Here is a 17,165-nt window from a genome sequence, read left to right on the forward strand (position 1 = left end):
CTTGCAAACAGGATACCCCATCTTGCAAACAGGATACCCCATCTTAGCAACAGGGTACCCCATCTTGACAGCAGGGTACCCCCTCCTACCACACCGATAGATCACGATGGACCAACTCAGTTTTTTGTATTTAACATTTTAATGTTAACTGTTGGTCAACTGCTCATTTTTATCGATAAATATGTGGAAGATTGACTGCTAGAGATGATTTAATAAACGAGTACAACTGTTGATGTTTAAAACTTGGGTTTTATCCCACGTTAAACCTTGCCTACCCCTTCTCACGTTCCCCCAGTCGTAGGGAGGAGTTTTCCGAGTCCACAGCCGCGTCGGCGGTTAAACCGCACTTGTGTCACCCCCTTAAATTAATCGGTTTAGCGCTGACACACAGCCGACACCTAACCGACTGGTGAATAATCGTGCAGTTGCGTCACGTGACTGGTTAGTGTACACATGCATTAATGCACAGTTGATCGTCAAGCTGAATAATTCAGTGAGAAATGTCGTTCGGAGGTCTTTCGTTGAAAATTTTATGAATCGGTGTAATTAATCATGATTTGGATATTAAATGGGCTCGGTTTTTATTGTGCGTGTTGGTTGTTTTAGTCTGGTGCGTTTGATGGATATTTCTGGGAGCACCCTTTGCGATATTAACCTTTCAACCTCAAAGAAATTTAATATAATCTTCGGGCCTTTGTTTTTGGCATTCATTTTGCGCAAGAGTCTCGTAATACTGCAACAATTCTGCTGGGTAAGCGGCGTTTCTCGAGTAACGAATTACTTCCCTGCATAGTTTGGGGCAACATTTTAGAAGTCGTTTTAGAATTTAATTTTGGATTCGAGCGTTTCGTCAAGTGTAAACAGGAAGGATTTCATATCGAGTCTGGCAAATGAACTGTGAGAATTGCATTGATTTCATTCAGGTCGAGCTCACAATCACCAGTCATCGTTTTCCAATTTTAATTTGCCGAAATGAATTTACATGCAATTTCATCCGGCTCGATCGTTCCTGAGACACGTTCGAATATGCTGATTGACTCTTGGGTCGCGGCAAAATTTTTCGAAGGGATTAATTTGGAATCGGACCGATTCGATTCGATATCAATCTAAAGTGGAAATCCTTCAGCCTTTTGAGGTTTGTAGCGAAATGATGGAATCCAGAACGGGGAACGACTCGCGTTATAACTAATTCATTGCCATTTTGTGATTTGTATACGAATTTCAAATTCAAAAGGATTCTATTTCCTGAAATAAATTAAATCCTGGACGGCGACAACTTTTGTGCTCGAAATTGCCATAGAACGAAAATTAACAATTTTAATTAACTTTGTGGATTAAATCTCCTGAAAGACGACACTAATCCATTATTATTACATTGACCGTTTTAGATTTAATATGTTAGTTTAAAACGCCATTTCAGACAAAAATCCCACGAGGAGAACAATATCAAACACCAATTTCGCTGTCTACTCGGTCACGACACTCGCAACCAGCCCTATCATTTCCCCTTTATTATCAATTGATTTGTCTAAATTTCTATTAGCATTTGAAAGCATTTAATAACAAAACGTCGGCTGTCTCAAAATTCGTGCGTACAGGATAATAGACCAATCTAACGTTCAACTTCCATTTTCTACAAACCCAACGAGATAACTATAATTTGGGGAATCTCTCCGAAGCCGATAGTCCGTGGCTTGTAATTTAAATTTTTAACGTGAAAACGCAAGTTTTATCCTTGTCATACGCCACCCTAACAGCCGTGTTAACATCCGTTTTAATATTTCGTTTCTCCATTAAAAACCCGCCCAAAAACAATGCCCACGATAAACATCGCCGCATTATCTTCGTAACGTGGCGCACTTGTAATGATTGTAATACGAAGATATAATTAACAGGGCTGTGCAGAGAAGGTTCTTTTATTGTGTCGAGCACGTCGGATTAGTTGCGGAACTGCGGGCTTATTGCGTAAACTTGGTCGTTACAAAAATGGGACCATTGTGGACCTGGCGTACGAGCATTATTGCACACCTCTGCTAACAGGCGAAGACCGGAATCGCCCCAGAATGTCCCTTTACCCCGGCAAAAATCAATTTCGATTGCCGACCACGGTTTCAACAATTCACAACCAACGAGCCCTCGCGAATTGTAGTCTTAATATTCACACCTGGCCTTGCGTGTGCGATTTGATTTTCGTGAAATTTTTGTGGGGAGGTAGGTTCTAGGTAAATCCTTAAGTGGGTTTCTGAAGTTATAATTACACATAATTGGGCGACAGAATAAGGCTTCAGGCGTTTTCACTAAACTGTGGGATGGGACCAACAGCCGGTGTATCTCGTGATCCAACCACCACAGTGGATCAAAACAAAAGGAATAGAAATGATTACTAATGTTAAGTCTCTGGTGTGGTCATGGATTATAATAAAAAAAATCAACAGTATGTCTTGTGGAAACCTTAACATATTATACTGAGTACGAGTATGAATCTTGAAATTTTGATGGGGTCTTCATTGATAGTTGAAGATTTGATTATTTCATTCCCTCACTGAGAAGGGGAGAGCCTTTTTTATCAGACTTAGTAGGAAGTTAGAATGGGCTTAGTGGTGTGGAAGGAATGGGGTGGATAGGTGATACCTAGGGTGGATGATATATGCCTATATTGCCCGTCCATGATATGCACTTTTATTTGCCTATTTAACCATTTCTGGTGTGGAAAAACCCGAAAAAAGCCCACATCTGGTCAGGCGGCACTGGGATTTGAACCCCGGACCTCTAGAATGCAAAGCTAACGCGCTAAGCGTTTGGCCACTGCATCCGGTACACTTCCTTTAATTTAAATCTTAATAAGCACACAAACCATTCACCAACTTGGGAGGAAGGAGATTAATAGCGAAAATGATGAATTGATATTTGTCCAACTGGAAGAACAAGTTTTCAGACACATTTAATAATTCCATGAATGAATAAATTCGTTAAAAATAGAAAACAATTGCTAGATTTAGAACATAAAAACGTGTTTACTATTACAGATTACTGTGTAAACATTTTTAAAAGCGGAATTATTTAACAACCGTTGAAGCGTTTCTTTAAATTTAAAAATTTCAACGACAAAATGTGGACACTGCCTTTTGTATAAACTCTTCGTGTCGTCAAAATGTATAAAAAAAATATTACAAAACTTTACGAAAAAAATACTGCAACAACTGTATAAAAGCATTCAAATGCAATATCAACAGCTGTGTTGGAAAAGAAATAAAGTCCTTCTTGAAAAAATAAAACTTCCTTTGCCGACATCCTTTGTGGTAGGAGGAGCACGTCCTGCTGAATTAAAAAGTTCGATATATTTTCGAAAAGAAAAATAAAACTCGTTTGACGGATGAAGACATCAGCTCGCGGTGTTATTGGTCGGGAGCTAATAACGCAGCAAGTTCCGATTGATCCTTCTCAGCGTGCAGGGCATCCTAGATGCATCGGTAAATTCGGCTGTTTCCGGGAGACAAAAACGTCGCCCCTGGAATTACCCGGCAGACATCTAATATAACCATTTATTAGGGAACACCGGAAACGAAATAAGACCGTTTGACATTCCAGCAGGATCTTTAGAGATACATTAAAGCACAATAGTTCGATCCGAAATAGGACTATCTGTTCAGCCCGTCCCGTCCGTTCAGTGTTGCGCATTTACGGGGAATTTCGGCCAGGATTCGCTCTTCGTTTCCCGACATTTCAATCGGAATGGGGCTCAGGCTCATATATTCAGGTTAGGTTAGCTGCCCCTCTGATTTACTAGCTACAAACCAGAGGTCTTCACTATATTTTCCAATGAACGGATTACGGATTGTATCGGACATGAACGGTCCATAATTTATCGTGTTTGTTCGGTGAATCATTCGATGGGTGACAATTATCCGATACGACCCATCATTTTTGGCCCGGTTTTTCCCGAGCCTGTTCGAAATTATTTGTGGAATTCCCAGTTTTTAATATCCGTCTTTAATATTCGTCGGGAAATTTCACAAAGGCAGAGCTAAATAAATAAGAAAGGCTTCGTCGTCGAGTGGTGCCTTCAAATTCTTCAACATTTTTCAGAACTGAGGAAATTAAATATTTCAAACCGCCATTAATATTTCAATTACAATCTGGAAAAGCCCGTTCCATTAACTTCTTTTATTAACTGCCTCGCAGCGGCAGGACCACTTAATTCTTTAATAACCGAAATCTGCGTTGACCAAATCGAGACGCCGACTCCTGCTCGGACCGCATTTCCGGAGCTTCGTGAGCCGATGACTCACAACAGGAACTAATCAGAACAATCTCTGAATTTCTAGGAACCAACAGGGAGTTAAATATAATTTGATTTCGTTTCAAAAGGAAATGAAATCCACTTATTCAGGGTGTCTCTGAACAAAACTCGAACATCTGTGGCTTAAATAAAACTTGATACTATCAGCCTCGCCGAGACCACGAGAGAATCTTGCACAGCTCCGAATCTGAGGGACAAAAGATGGAGAATCTGACGCTTTTCGCTCCAACTCTCGCGAATTTTAACACTGTTAGCTACATATTGCCAACTTCCGAACGGATTAGTATTAATTCTGCTCATCACGAATACCATTTGTTTCGTTTCGTCTTACACCAGCACATTCACGCATTTACAACTTGGAATAAGATTGGTGGAAAATGAGAAACAAGATGTTGTTAACACTAATTAGACACCAACTCCGAAACTTGAACGCATTGCGTTTTCATTACGGTGCCTTCGCGCATGCATTAAGACGAGAGTATTGATAACTGGAGATTTCCCTCGATGCTAATAGCTGCTACCTGAAAATTTCTTGCCAACTCTCTTTTTACAACAACACCGAGAACAATATCTGCAAGAGACCAATTTCCATTGTTTCGGGTCGGCTCTCCTATTGTGGAAAACCCATCAGAGGAGGTCCAAATTTCATCGAGAAATAAGGAATCAAGAGCGATCCCTTTCAGCTCCTCATTGAAAAAACCATCACAAAAATAAAGTTGGCGGATGAAAAAGGAATGTTTAATGTTCCTTTTCCTTTACTTTTCCTTTGGTCCAAGTTTCAGTGATTGCAAGTACAAGACGGGGAAGTTTGTTTTCGAAAGCGTTTGTTCATTAGCAAGATAGTTTCGTTATCGGAAAGAAAGAAATCTTTTGTGCGCCGCCCCCCTATTAAAATTCAGACATCGCCTGCCAGAGATGCTTTAAGGGTCGCTGGGCTATTGGACCAGTTTAATTAGCTACTTTCAGGATTATTAGCCAACGTTATAATGGGTTCAAATTAATGTAACGATGTGTGCACAGAAATAAAGATCGATATCATCAACAAAGTAATTTCCATTCGGCCGACTTAATATGCACCAGATCTGGGCGTTGAAGTGGTAATTACCGCCCTTATCTGCACAATTATGAAAAACACGAATTGTGCCCCGAGATCCGTTCCTCCGATAGAAAAAACTAATATCGACGGAACAATTCGACGTAATCTTTCAATAATTCTTTGGGGGGTTCTCTTTGTCGCGTTACCATTCACTGAATAACAATGCGTCCCACAACAAACGCCGCCGTTTCGCTCTGCAACAACAAAAATATTGTGAGCTAATGAATTTTGTAGTTTGTTTCGGACATAATCGACCGGTTCGAATTGTTGCGATTGATTGAAATCACGTGAAAATAAATTAGGCTAATTTCCCTAGCGCGAGTAATGATTGGAGTAATTTTCAGTTGCAGTACCCAATGATGGTGCAGGGCAATTTCACCGGCGCGGTAATAACTGTTATTAAGTAAATTCGAAGCGTCCCGAAAATTCCTTAAAATCGCAGGTGCGGAATGGGGGATTCGGGTCGTTAACGTGCAGGAAGCGGGACTTCGAGGAGTCAGTTCCAAAGACAGAATGGCGCTGCTAATTTCGTCCTTTGGACGAATTCGTAAAAATAATTTTGCAACGAATTGCGCTCGCGGGACACAAATTTCGCCAGTAAAGATTTTACACAATGAAGGGGAGCAATATTGATTTGCGATGTTGTGCGTTTTCGTAGCTGACTTCCTCATTACGGCGAATTATATTGGTTGCAATTATTCTAAAAAAGGATGTATTCAAATGACCATGTGAACGTATGCTTTGACGCACCAAATCCAATTAATTCTAACTTCATTTAAATTCATTTAAATATTTTGTGTGATTTATCGACCTCGATTGGAGATTCGCTAAAAATTAAATTTATCCCACTCAAAATCACATCAATTTGTTCAACACAGATGTCGATCCCTTGTTGGACACGATGGTGGCAATAAATTGAAAAATATATTTTATTCCCTTGATTAATTTTTATTTTATTTTTTTTAGTACTGTCAGTGCAGTGCGCCAGTTTATACAATCTGTCAACTTTCCCCAACAACGAATTAAGGGCTAATTTTCAGTGCATTTAAAAATAGTCTTTTAGACACCCTTGACGAAAACGGTAATTCTACGTACTCGCAAGCAGACGAAAAGTAACTCTTTTTCGGACGCTGACCGTGGCGCCATCTGTTGGGCTGTTTGGTAAATTAACAACGAAACCGACAAAACCGATAATTGTCCTGTCACCATAAAGAAAATTGTTAATATGTATTAATAAATGTATCTGCTTGAAAAAGGTAGATACAAAATAAATTTGTAATTTTTGCAATGATGTCTTTTGCTTTGTAGTTCGTGCTGCGCCTCGGCCAAGAAACTCAGACTCGGACGAAAAAGATGCACTTTTTGGCCTTGATACACAACTAACTATTCTTTGACAACAGCAATACTTAATCTAGTGCTGTCAACGAAATCATAATTGTCAAAAATATTTTCGATCGCAGAATATTTAGTAACTACTTTTGTAATTTGTGCCTAAATATTCTTTAAAAATAATCGTTTCAATAGTTTCGTTACTCACTGTCGACGTATTGATTACTGAGGCGCTAGCCGAATTACCTCCGGCATTTTCGCTTTTATGCAAATTTCATAATCTAGGAAAACACGAATCAAGAGTGGAGCTTCTCGTCGAGCTGTCAATCTGGAAGGAGCGCCGCAAATCCTATTTTCCATTTATATTTGCTCCTGCGGAAAATGTCGGTGTTTTTGCGCTCGAGAAGAATAATAGGCGGCGATTCATTTTTAACGAAGTTGTCACCTTCGGTAGACAATGTCTCGGCCGGTGAAAGGTGTCCACAATAAGCACCACTTCGATTCAGATGTTGCCCAAACAATCCTTCAAATTAAAGCAAAGAAAATGTCCGCAGATAAACGATTGCAGCTTTCACATCTGCGTGTCGACGCAATGAAAATGGATTATTGTGAAAGCGGATTATTTCAATTTAAATCGGTTTAATTTACGCTCATTGTACATCAAGAAAATATGAAACGGAAGCATCTATTACTATTGTTGTTTGTAATCAATGCATAATGCAGCTTTGATGGCGAGGCTTTTAGGCGAACATCAGAGAGTGAAAACATGAAACGGTGTAGAGCGCGTTAAGCTTCTTAATGCCGGGCACGAGAATTTTTGGATGAAGGCGGCCATTCTTTCCCGTTCAAATAACATATTAGCGAGTGACATTCACAAACGAACTTCCATGTAAATGGACAGATAATATGGTTGCTAATTGACAGCAGCGTCCATTAGGATATTACAGGAACGGTGTGCTAATTGAAAGCCGATTTCATCAGGTCCTTTGACAGCAACTTTGTCCTCGAATGGACTGAACAAGTTGATACCGCCGGACCTGGCTCCATTGGAGATTTTTTACCACAGGTAAACGCTTTTATGCCCTTTGGAATAAATTTCGCTTTGGTAATTTGATTCCGTCTAATAAAGCCGCCCATAAAATAGTCTCCGGACCGGGGAAAATACTCCGGGTCCACATCATCAAAGTTGCCAACCATCAAAAGATCCCGGTCGTAATAATTTTGTTTAAAACAATTACCGCGCCTGTATCGGGCTTCCGAAGTTATAATCCGTTTTGAAATTTTCATTCTGTTATGACGCCCCATAACAAGTTTTTTCCTATACGAGATTATTAAGGCAACTTTGAGGAAATCTTTTTCCTATATTTAATAATAAGACGTCAAAAGTTTCACGACGAAACTTTGTGAATCAGTTCCTGATTAATATAAACGTTGTATCCTGAAAGCTTCAAAGTAAACAGCCGCATTATAATAAAGTTCAATCGCATTTTTCTCCGAGGGAAGCGACTGGAATCTTGTTGACTCAAAAGTTTGTTTGGACAATCTGGCAGCTTTAGGTGCGAGCGCAGGTGCGCAGCTTTCGAGCTTCGCATTAAGAATTTTTCTTCATTTCCGCACTAAAACTTGCCTTCTTAACGTAATTATCGGGATTGCATTGGTGCCGCTTGCAGCGGGGGCGAACTCACTACCCCGCCACATATCTCCTCGCCGAAACAGACGATCAGTCATCCGGTTTTGTTTGAGGATTTTCGAGTTTCGCTTCTGCATATTAACAAAGCGTCGAAACGTGAAAATTAACTAACGATTTTATGAATAATGCAAGTCGAAGTGTTTCAATTATGCATTCATACAGTGACGCTAATATTTGGATATCTTTCGCTCCCTCGTAATGAATATACACGACGTCTTACATTTCATACTGCTGTGCACTCGTTCCTTTGTCTCCGGAAGCATAAACACGACAGTAATATATTTGGCGGAGGAGAGCGTGACACACAAACCCATTAATTTTTGAAAATCGGGGGGAAAAGAAGTTGAAACGCAGTAAGGAGTACGTACCTTCCACATAATGAGGGGTAGAAGCCTGAAACAAAAGAGAAATAACATTAGAATCGTATTATTTTTAGAAACAACACGGGGGTTGTCGAGGGAGAAGGGGAACGGAGTTGAATTTTTGTGGAATGGGCGAGTCGAAGATGAAGCTTTAAGGGCACTCTTCCAGGAGACAATTTAATCAAGCTCTACAAGTCAAGGGGTTAAGAATGAAAGAAAAGCGCCGGGAAAGTTAATATTTATTTATCCTTTGCCTTGTTTTAATTATTCAGCTGCTGAAGGCCGGACAAGCCCGGAATACTAAAACTACAAAACGAACTGTCGCCGGTCTAAATTACAAATTTTGTTTGTTTTTGGGCATCAGGGGTACCGGTGGAATGTAAAGTTGGGGGAATCCCCAAGACACGAGAATAAATAACACCTCGGAGAACACACGAAAACTTGGATGATGTTAAATTAATTCAAATATTTTTTCCAGTTAACGGCGCCGAGTAATAACATAAAAGTTTATTATCATGGACCACTTCGCAACGACCGAGCCGCCTCCACAACGCCGGCAAAACCCCAGAGATGTATGCAATTTTTACGGAGGCATCTTCGGAATTTTCGGATTAATTCTGCAACAATTCCAACTTCGCAGGGGCAAAGCGAAAAAGATTAAAGACGTTCCAACAACAACTCGCCGATAATTGAAACGGATGCACTTGGGGTCGGTGCATAAAAACGCACTCTGGATGGTAAACTGCCCACAGGGGGTGACCGACGCGTTTTAGATAGACGCGATTATTTTTAATTCTCTTTTCGCACCATGTGGTTCAGATAATTGCAGGTTACAAAATAGCCACATTAATTTAAATTAGGTCAAAAAAGGTATTGCTGTTTATTTTCACATTTTTCATATCGCGCTATTAATCAGTTTGTTCCAACAAAAATTATCGTGAACCAGAAATTTCCATCGTGGTGTAGTCCTTATCTTAGAGCACTGATCAGGTTTTAAAATAAATTACATCGTAAAGGTAAGCAAACTGGACAACAATCTGACTGAAAAATATATTCAAATGTAAGAAAGGAACATTAATATCCACAGTAGTAATTTTTTCCGATTTTTTCAACAAAATCAACTTTGAAGCAATGCTTGACTTTTGGTTGGTTAGTAGGCACTTAAGCGGAGGGCGGTGAAATTTTATTTTTTAAATAAGTATAATGATTAATTTGTAATTAAATAAAAACGCGAAATCTTTTTTTCGGATTTTCTTGCAGCCGAACGTTTTTTCGAGGTAACTAAACACTCATTGACAGATAATTAAAACATGGAAGTCCGTGACATTTTCTTTTTTTTTTTGTTTACTGTCATAGTTTTTTGATATTTACAAAAAATAATTGCGTAAATAGGCAACCAAACATACTTAAGACAATGTCAGGTGTAGTCCGTGTTTGGATGACTGACCGCTAGGGAAATCGCTTTGCACTGTAATTTCAATACTTCATTGCTTCATTTCAGTATTGTTTGTAATCTGTAGAGTGTCAACACACTCCGACTTAGATGTCGTCTAAACAGTGGGCGTAATGTAAAATAAATGATAATATAAAAATGTGTTTTCAAAGGAATTATTATTACTTGAATCCGTAATGATAAATAAGTCCGTCCTCGATGCCGGGCCCTCTTTATTAATATTGATCTGTGCTACATGCTTTACATCTTCAAAACGGAACACAAACACTTTGAAGGAGCTTCCAAAATTACAACATGTCTCTTGAAGATCTGGGGAAAATAGTTGGCGCTTTTGCGTGCTGGAGCGACTAGGAAAATTCCCCAGTTTTTCTTCAGTTATCAATTTTAGTCGAGTATTGTATTTTCCGTCCACGCGAGATTAATTGGAATTTTGTAGCGCAGCAAGATTGCAGCAGACGTCATCAGAAATGGAGCGATAACGCATTCCGTCCGAAGAATTTGAAGAATCTGCAGCATTATTTCCGGGTTCATCCGAATACCCGGAGGATAACTTGGACCGTTGTGATGGTACACAAATGTGGATCGGCTCCGGTGTCCGGTAAAAATGCGATCCGAGTCGATTTGTCGCGAGCGGCGGCGGCGGCTTAGGGGGATTTGTGCGGCTTTGCGGTGCATTCTGTCTGTTATTAATAACGCATTTATTTTTATTCGGTCCATTGATGGGAGGCGGATAAGTGACAGGTCGCGTAACAGCTTGTCCGGAGTCATAAATTCCGGATTTAGTTGACTAAATGCCGACTATCTCGATAAATCAATCGGTTTGAACAGGTCAGGGGAGGAGGGGCGGTCGATCGTCCGAAATAGTTGTGATTATTCTCGACCACATTTGAATTAATTTCGGTAGGGGGGGATTGGCACGTAAATCATATTACATTCAGTTTTTTGCACACCCTCGTTATATTTTAAATTTTAGAAAATGCTACCTGACGTGAATAATATTCCGACTGGAAATTTTATTTGATTTTCCTGGTTTTTCTCGTGTGTACTGAGGTGAAATTATAAGTCTTGTGTACGTGGTGTATTTAAATATTTAAGCTCGGAAAAGGAGCAACTTCAAACGAAAATGCGCGGTATTTTTCAGGTCGATAACACTGCTTACGTCCACAACCAGAGCTTCGCACACTATTTCATCTTTCCGTAATTAGCAAAAAATTGCCCTCATTATCCAAATTAAGCTCACTACGTCGCAACAAACAAACGCACGATTTCAGCTGAACTCCCGATTCTGATATACGAAGTCGCCCTTGCCGTTGAAAAAGAATCAACTTGAAAAATATCTAATTGAAATGTTATTGGACAATATTGAACGTTCTAACGGCAAAAAATTATTCACACAAACAGAACCACAAGAGAAACTGTTGTACCTCAATGTTTCAACTTTTTAAGTGAAGGAAGTTAGGTGGTTATGTCAGAATGTGTTCGGAAAGAATGGAGGTAGACACTGAGCGATGTTACTGATCTGGTATTTACCACCAGAGTTATGGTGTGGGAAAAATCCGTGAAAAAACCCACACCAGATCAGGATTCGAACCTCAGACGCTCAATGCGCTTGGCTGGAATGGCTCTTTTAGACAAATAATTCGAAAAGAAACATAACCTAACTCTTCCGCAGCAAACATTTCTTAGGATTAAGAAAACTATAGTCATCCAATGTAGAATCTGGGTATTGTGTTGCATGATGGCGCAATGGTTTAATTAGGGGTTGTGTGAATATTATTGTGGCATTATCCCCAGCGTATTTATTTTTGTTCTTTGTCGGATTGTGGCCCGTGTTTAGTCGTTTGGTAAACGCTCTTTGTAAAATAAATAAATAAAGGTCGGCCACCATCCCTGCCCTAATTGAGTTATTGTGCTGCATCATAATTCGCACATAATGGAATAAAGCCGTATTGGCAGTTCGCACGTATGCGGTCCACTAAAGCGGCTCCTTGTTTCGTTTCCCTTCTTCCGACCCCAGCGGGGTCCTCCTGAGCGAGACACCTCCATTCATACGTGTGCGGAATTGCCGTAACGAGTGTGACGCGAACATAATCGCAGCGGTAGCCCCGCATTCATTCCACGGCGGCGGTGTCAGTGCTGGTGTTTACCGTTTATTACCGACTACAAAAGCAATCCCGCCGCCCTGCATTAATGATCATTTGTTATAGTGCCTCGGGCCTTATGTAACGTTACGTCGACAAGTTTTCACGGGGGCACTCGTAAAACGACAATTACCCCGAACCTACTCCATTTCGAATCTCGGCAATTATCATAAACGCACTGACCTAAATAATCCGTTTTATTGGCGACTCCAAACCGGAATTTTCACCAACTATTTACGACCGTCAAATTTTACACTTCCAGGGGAACTGAAAAGTGTTTAATTTATCGCTTTCAATCCCGGGAACATAAAATAAATCCGCAAACCTAGACGGTAAAATAAAAGTGGTTAAAAAGGGATGCTAGCCGGCTATTAACCAATTCGTAGCCCATGTTCTCGGCCAAAATGGGGAAAATACAATATTTATTTCTCCAATTTTCCATTCGGAACGTGTGCTTTACTACCCTCCGCGGATGTATTATGGACTTGGCAATTTTCTTCTCCCACTTATGAGTACACAACACCCCGTCTGAAACTTCCACTTCCTGCTCGCGCCTCGTTACAAATTTAAGACCTGACCAAGGATAATAACATCGCGATTATGAATTAATATTTAGCGACGGGATCAAAACGAACGACCGCAAATCGTAACGTAGGCGTAACAACAGCGTAAAAGCTTTACGGTTATGCCCGGGTCCGAATTACGGTACGTATGCAAAACCGGCTTTACTGCTACCTATTCTTATTATCACGTATCTCTACGACTTAATCTGTTATTACACCCTAAACGTCCCCTAACTCCGAATCAGGACTACAAAGGTTAATCACATTTAAATTATTATTACACGCTAGAAAATAAAATGACGGAAAACTTATCGCATCACCAGATTGTAATATCTCCACGATTTTTCACGGTTTTATTATTAGTTTTACGACCAAAGTGGAAACATTTTTAATCCGATGCAAATCCTCATTGTTTATGCATTTTTATTACGAGTCTTGGAGTGACATCGGCCGTTGCGCACATACACGATTTTAATTTTTCATTCATACATTAAAAGAAAAGTGCATTTTAATGACGGTGATAAAACGTGAATAAAATGCAAAAGTTCACATTTTTCTTATTCCGCACCCATCCGGGCCCAATATAATATTCATTTTTACAGTTAGCTCATTATTTTTTAAATATTTTAAATGACGAAGCGAATTTAATTAGCAATAAAATTTTACTAACAGTGTCGCTAATAAAGCAATAAAGCAGTTCCGTGGGATCAGAAGATCCGTTATGCAAAAAAATTCGGATAAATGATTAATGACGGATCGCTGAAGTGGTAATTAAGTAATTACAGATTAGTTCACATAATCTGGTGATCTGATTTTCAATACTTTTTCATCCACATTCCGCACCAGCCTTGTTTCGGATTTCTTTCTTCTTAATTATCCTCGAATTTGCTTCGCCCTCTACGCTAAACGTATTGATTTGTTAGTTCCTTGGAAACAACACGAAGGACAAATCTAGTCTCCGGATTAATTAATCGTGAGTCTTCCGTCATTTACATAAACTATTTCATCTTCCAATAGGATTTTCCCCGAATTTAATCAAGCCACGATGATCCTGACTCAGTGTACAAAGTTGCTACTAAGCTCTTCATTCTTTCGTGAACAGCTCATAGATAAAAAAATATCTCGAAATGCTGGTTTATTAATCAGCCCGAACGTAAGTCTTTTTTAAGCTCTTTGTCATTGTCAGCAGCGAGTTTCTGTCCTCCCTAATAACAAATCGTTTTTATGAAAAGACCGTGGCCTAAAATTACCACTTGTCTCGGAACACATGTTGGCGCTTTCATTTCGTGGTGCGTGCGACAATTTTTTAAAACCTTCGGACTGTAAAATTTTGAATAATTTGTAGGTTGTCTCGACGTGACACGTAGATCTTGGTGGATTTGCCGACGGTCGCGTTTTTCTCCATTTTCACGAGACAAATAAGAGAAACTGAAAGCCACTTGGACCCGCGTTGCGTACTTGTTGCAGTAATAAACAGTGAAAGAACGGTGCAACAGAACCGAACCCGTTTCGAGAGTGGAATAAAATATGCAAATTAGAAAGGACGACGTAAAAGCCGTTGGGTCTGATTATCAAACAAACGGGACTAACCCGAAACGCCAAAAAATATGATGAATAATTGAGCCGCACTACAATGAAGAATCGATAAGCCGATGTAAACGGGATTTGGGGTTGAATGTTCATATTTTATGAAACGTAACGGAAATCGGAGCGATTAGCAAAGCCTTCGAATCTTCGAAAAGTCCACGTTGCCCGTTGATTGCCCAGCAGTTATTAAATACCGTTCAATGGTGGCAATAAATTAGGCGTTAGAAAAAGCACTCGGCCTCTGACAATCGCCCTTTGTGCTTGTTCTGGTGCAGCACATTAATCCATCATTAAGACACAACAAGTCGATTCGAACAAATAGAATAAATTCTTCGTACAGTAATTACTTCTGGTCATTAGACACGACTCGGTTTTGCTACACGATTGGAACTCCCAACCAGTTATTATCCTTAATCGATTGCACAAAATCCGGAAGGTTTCAATACTTGGTGGATTCAGCTTGTACTGTAACACCGTTTGAAAAAAGTCAATTCAGAAATTACCTTTGTTTTGGCCGCACAATGGCGCAATCGACTAAATCATTACATTTCGAACAATATCCTCACTTGAAACTGAATGGGCCTCCTCTTTAACTAGTATTTGTTTTTTGGATGAAACATTCCTAGTTTTAGCGGCATTGTTTTTAAGGGGAGCCATTGTTGTCCTGTCACGTTATCCTACACCATTATCCCATAATGACTAGACAAATTTCACTCGTAACCAGAAGTGTTAACTGATTAATCCATTAATTTACGAGTTATTGCCCATAAAGGGGCTAAGCATACTTGTCGAATTCCAACAGAGACGACACGAAATAAATTCGAATGAGAAATTCACGAATTTGTTAAAAAGTGGCTTCTAAAAAGCTCTTTAATGTGCTTTTTAAATATTTATACAGGAAGCGTGACAATTACGCAAAACTTTGATATTTTAAAATGTCTCTTGACTTTTCTTAATGCGTCCTCGAGGAAACACAAATTTGCAGATTTCACGATTGTTTCAATTACGCTCGGGACACCGACGACTTAACGGATTAATTTTTGTGGAAGACGCAACAACTGTAACACTTTGCACGCAGAGTTTGCCGGATAAGAGGAGGCAAATTGCAGACTGCAATCTTGTAAACAATAAAATATTCATAGCAGTTACCGGTAATATATCCCTGGCCCACCTGCGACCCCTAATGAGTGGAGGCTTTATCGATTTCATCAATAATAGCAAAATATCGTCAATTCAGTAAATTTAATACGAGACTATTTGTAACTATAAATTATTGTCAAATTAAAAATGTATTATAGAATTACAAGAATCGGGTAGGAAAACACGACAACATTAGCCTTCATGGTTCGAAACAGAACGGGACAACTAGTTAAAAAAATATGGTTTTAGATATACGCTGAGTAATAAAAGTATATGAAAAATGGTTAATTGTCTAACTCATTATGGTACAAAAAACCTAACGTTGCTAAAGAAAGTGCCATAAAACCAAGACAGCGATAAATTTAGTCAACATGACGATAAAATGCAGCTGCCCTCTGTAAAAAATTTTAGAAAAATGTGACAATAGCGCCTCTAGTAAATTAACTGATAATGAGAAAACTCCATCATGCTCCCCATTAAACAAAATGGCACATTTCACACCACACAATTAATCGAATGCGAATAAATATTAACAAAACAAATTGTTATAAAGCCGAGGCTGCAATACGTTTCTTCAATTTTACGATAACATGTATCAATAATCTGTTTAGCATCAGTAATATGTGTTATCCGTTCACGATTGTTTCAAATTCGGACTGTCTATGAAAATCTGACATTTTAGTTGGCAATATTGTGATTTGGCATAATTGAATTACACTGAATCAATTAGGGAATTGACAACAAGACGAATATTTAATAACGAAACGTCATATGACAGGACCTGACGCCAATGTAACAAAAAAATATCGTGTTTAAAACAATCGTGAACGGCATATACTCGTACTACAGTTGGTTGCAAAAAAACGGGAAACGAAAATTTTCCTAATGTAAATTTGGTTTTGCCCATTTGTCAATTAATTGTCTACTTGACAATACCTGTCAAATAATTTTTTTAAATGTCATTGATTTTTGACCATAATTCTAACCTATCTCTCGTAAGAATGTTTCACACTATTGAAAAATTGTAAAAATGTGTCATTTTATTCAGTTCCCGTATTTTTTGCAACCAACTGTACCAATAGCCTGTTGCTGTGTCTGTTTGGGCATAGTGAGTAAAAAACAACATACCGAGAGAGAGAATTTATACGTATTAATGTCATCAAGAAGGCAAATTCTACATAGATCATATATACAGGTGTTTCACGAGTGATAATGAGCCCGACGGAATTGAAAATGCAACCCACAATACATTTCCAAAACAAGCTGGATCTTACAATTACAATATCCAGCTTTTTTGGACATGTATTGTGGGTTGCATTGCATACAGAGGATTATTCACATAAGATGACGAGCCTGACCAGGTAAAAATACAACCCAAAATACAATTCATAAAGGTATCTCGGTCCCTATTACATTATCATGATACACATAAAATATAGATATCTTTTAACGTCAGCCTAATGAATGTCAAGTTCCGACAGAAAAACACCTCTTTCAATGAAGT

At 39.1% G+C, this 17,165-nt stretch overlaps 1 protein-coding gene across 8 annotated transcripts in view; it reads right to left on the minus strand.

Annotated features, from left to right (window-relative positions):
* Window positions 1-17,165, minus strand: part of LOC138126562 (irregular chiasm C-roughest protein-like) — a 104,998-nt gene that overhangs the window by 38,804 nt on the left and 49,029 nt on the right. For all 8 annotated transcript variants that reach the window (XM_069042371.1, XM_069042380.1, XM_069042384.1 and 5 more), the window contains one exon: window positions 8,784-8,808. The gene's annotated coding sequence lies outside the window, so the exon portion shown is untranslated. The remainder of the gene's footprint in view (window positions 1-8,783; window positions 8,809-17,165) is intronic.

Source organism: Tenebrio molitor, chromosome 1, assembly GCF_963966145.1.
Source record: "Tenebrio molitor chromosome 1, icTenMoli1.1, whole genome shotgun sequence".
Taxonomy (NCBI): Eukaryota; Metazoa; Arthropoda; class Insecta; order Coleoptera; family Tenebrionidae; genus Tenebrio; species Tenebrio molitor.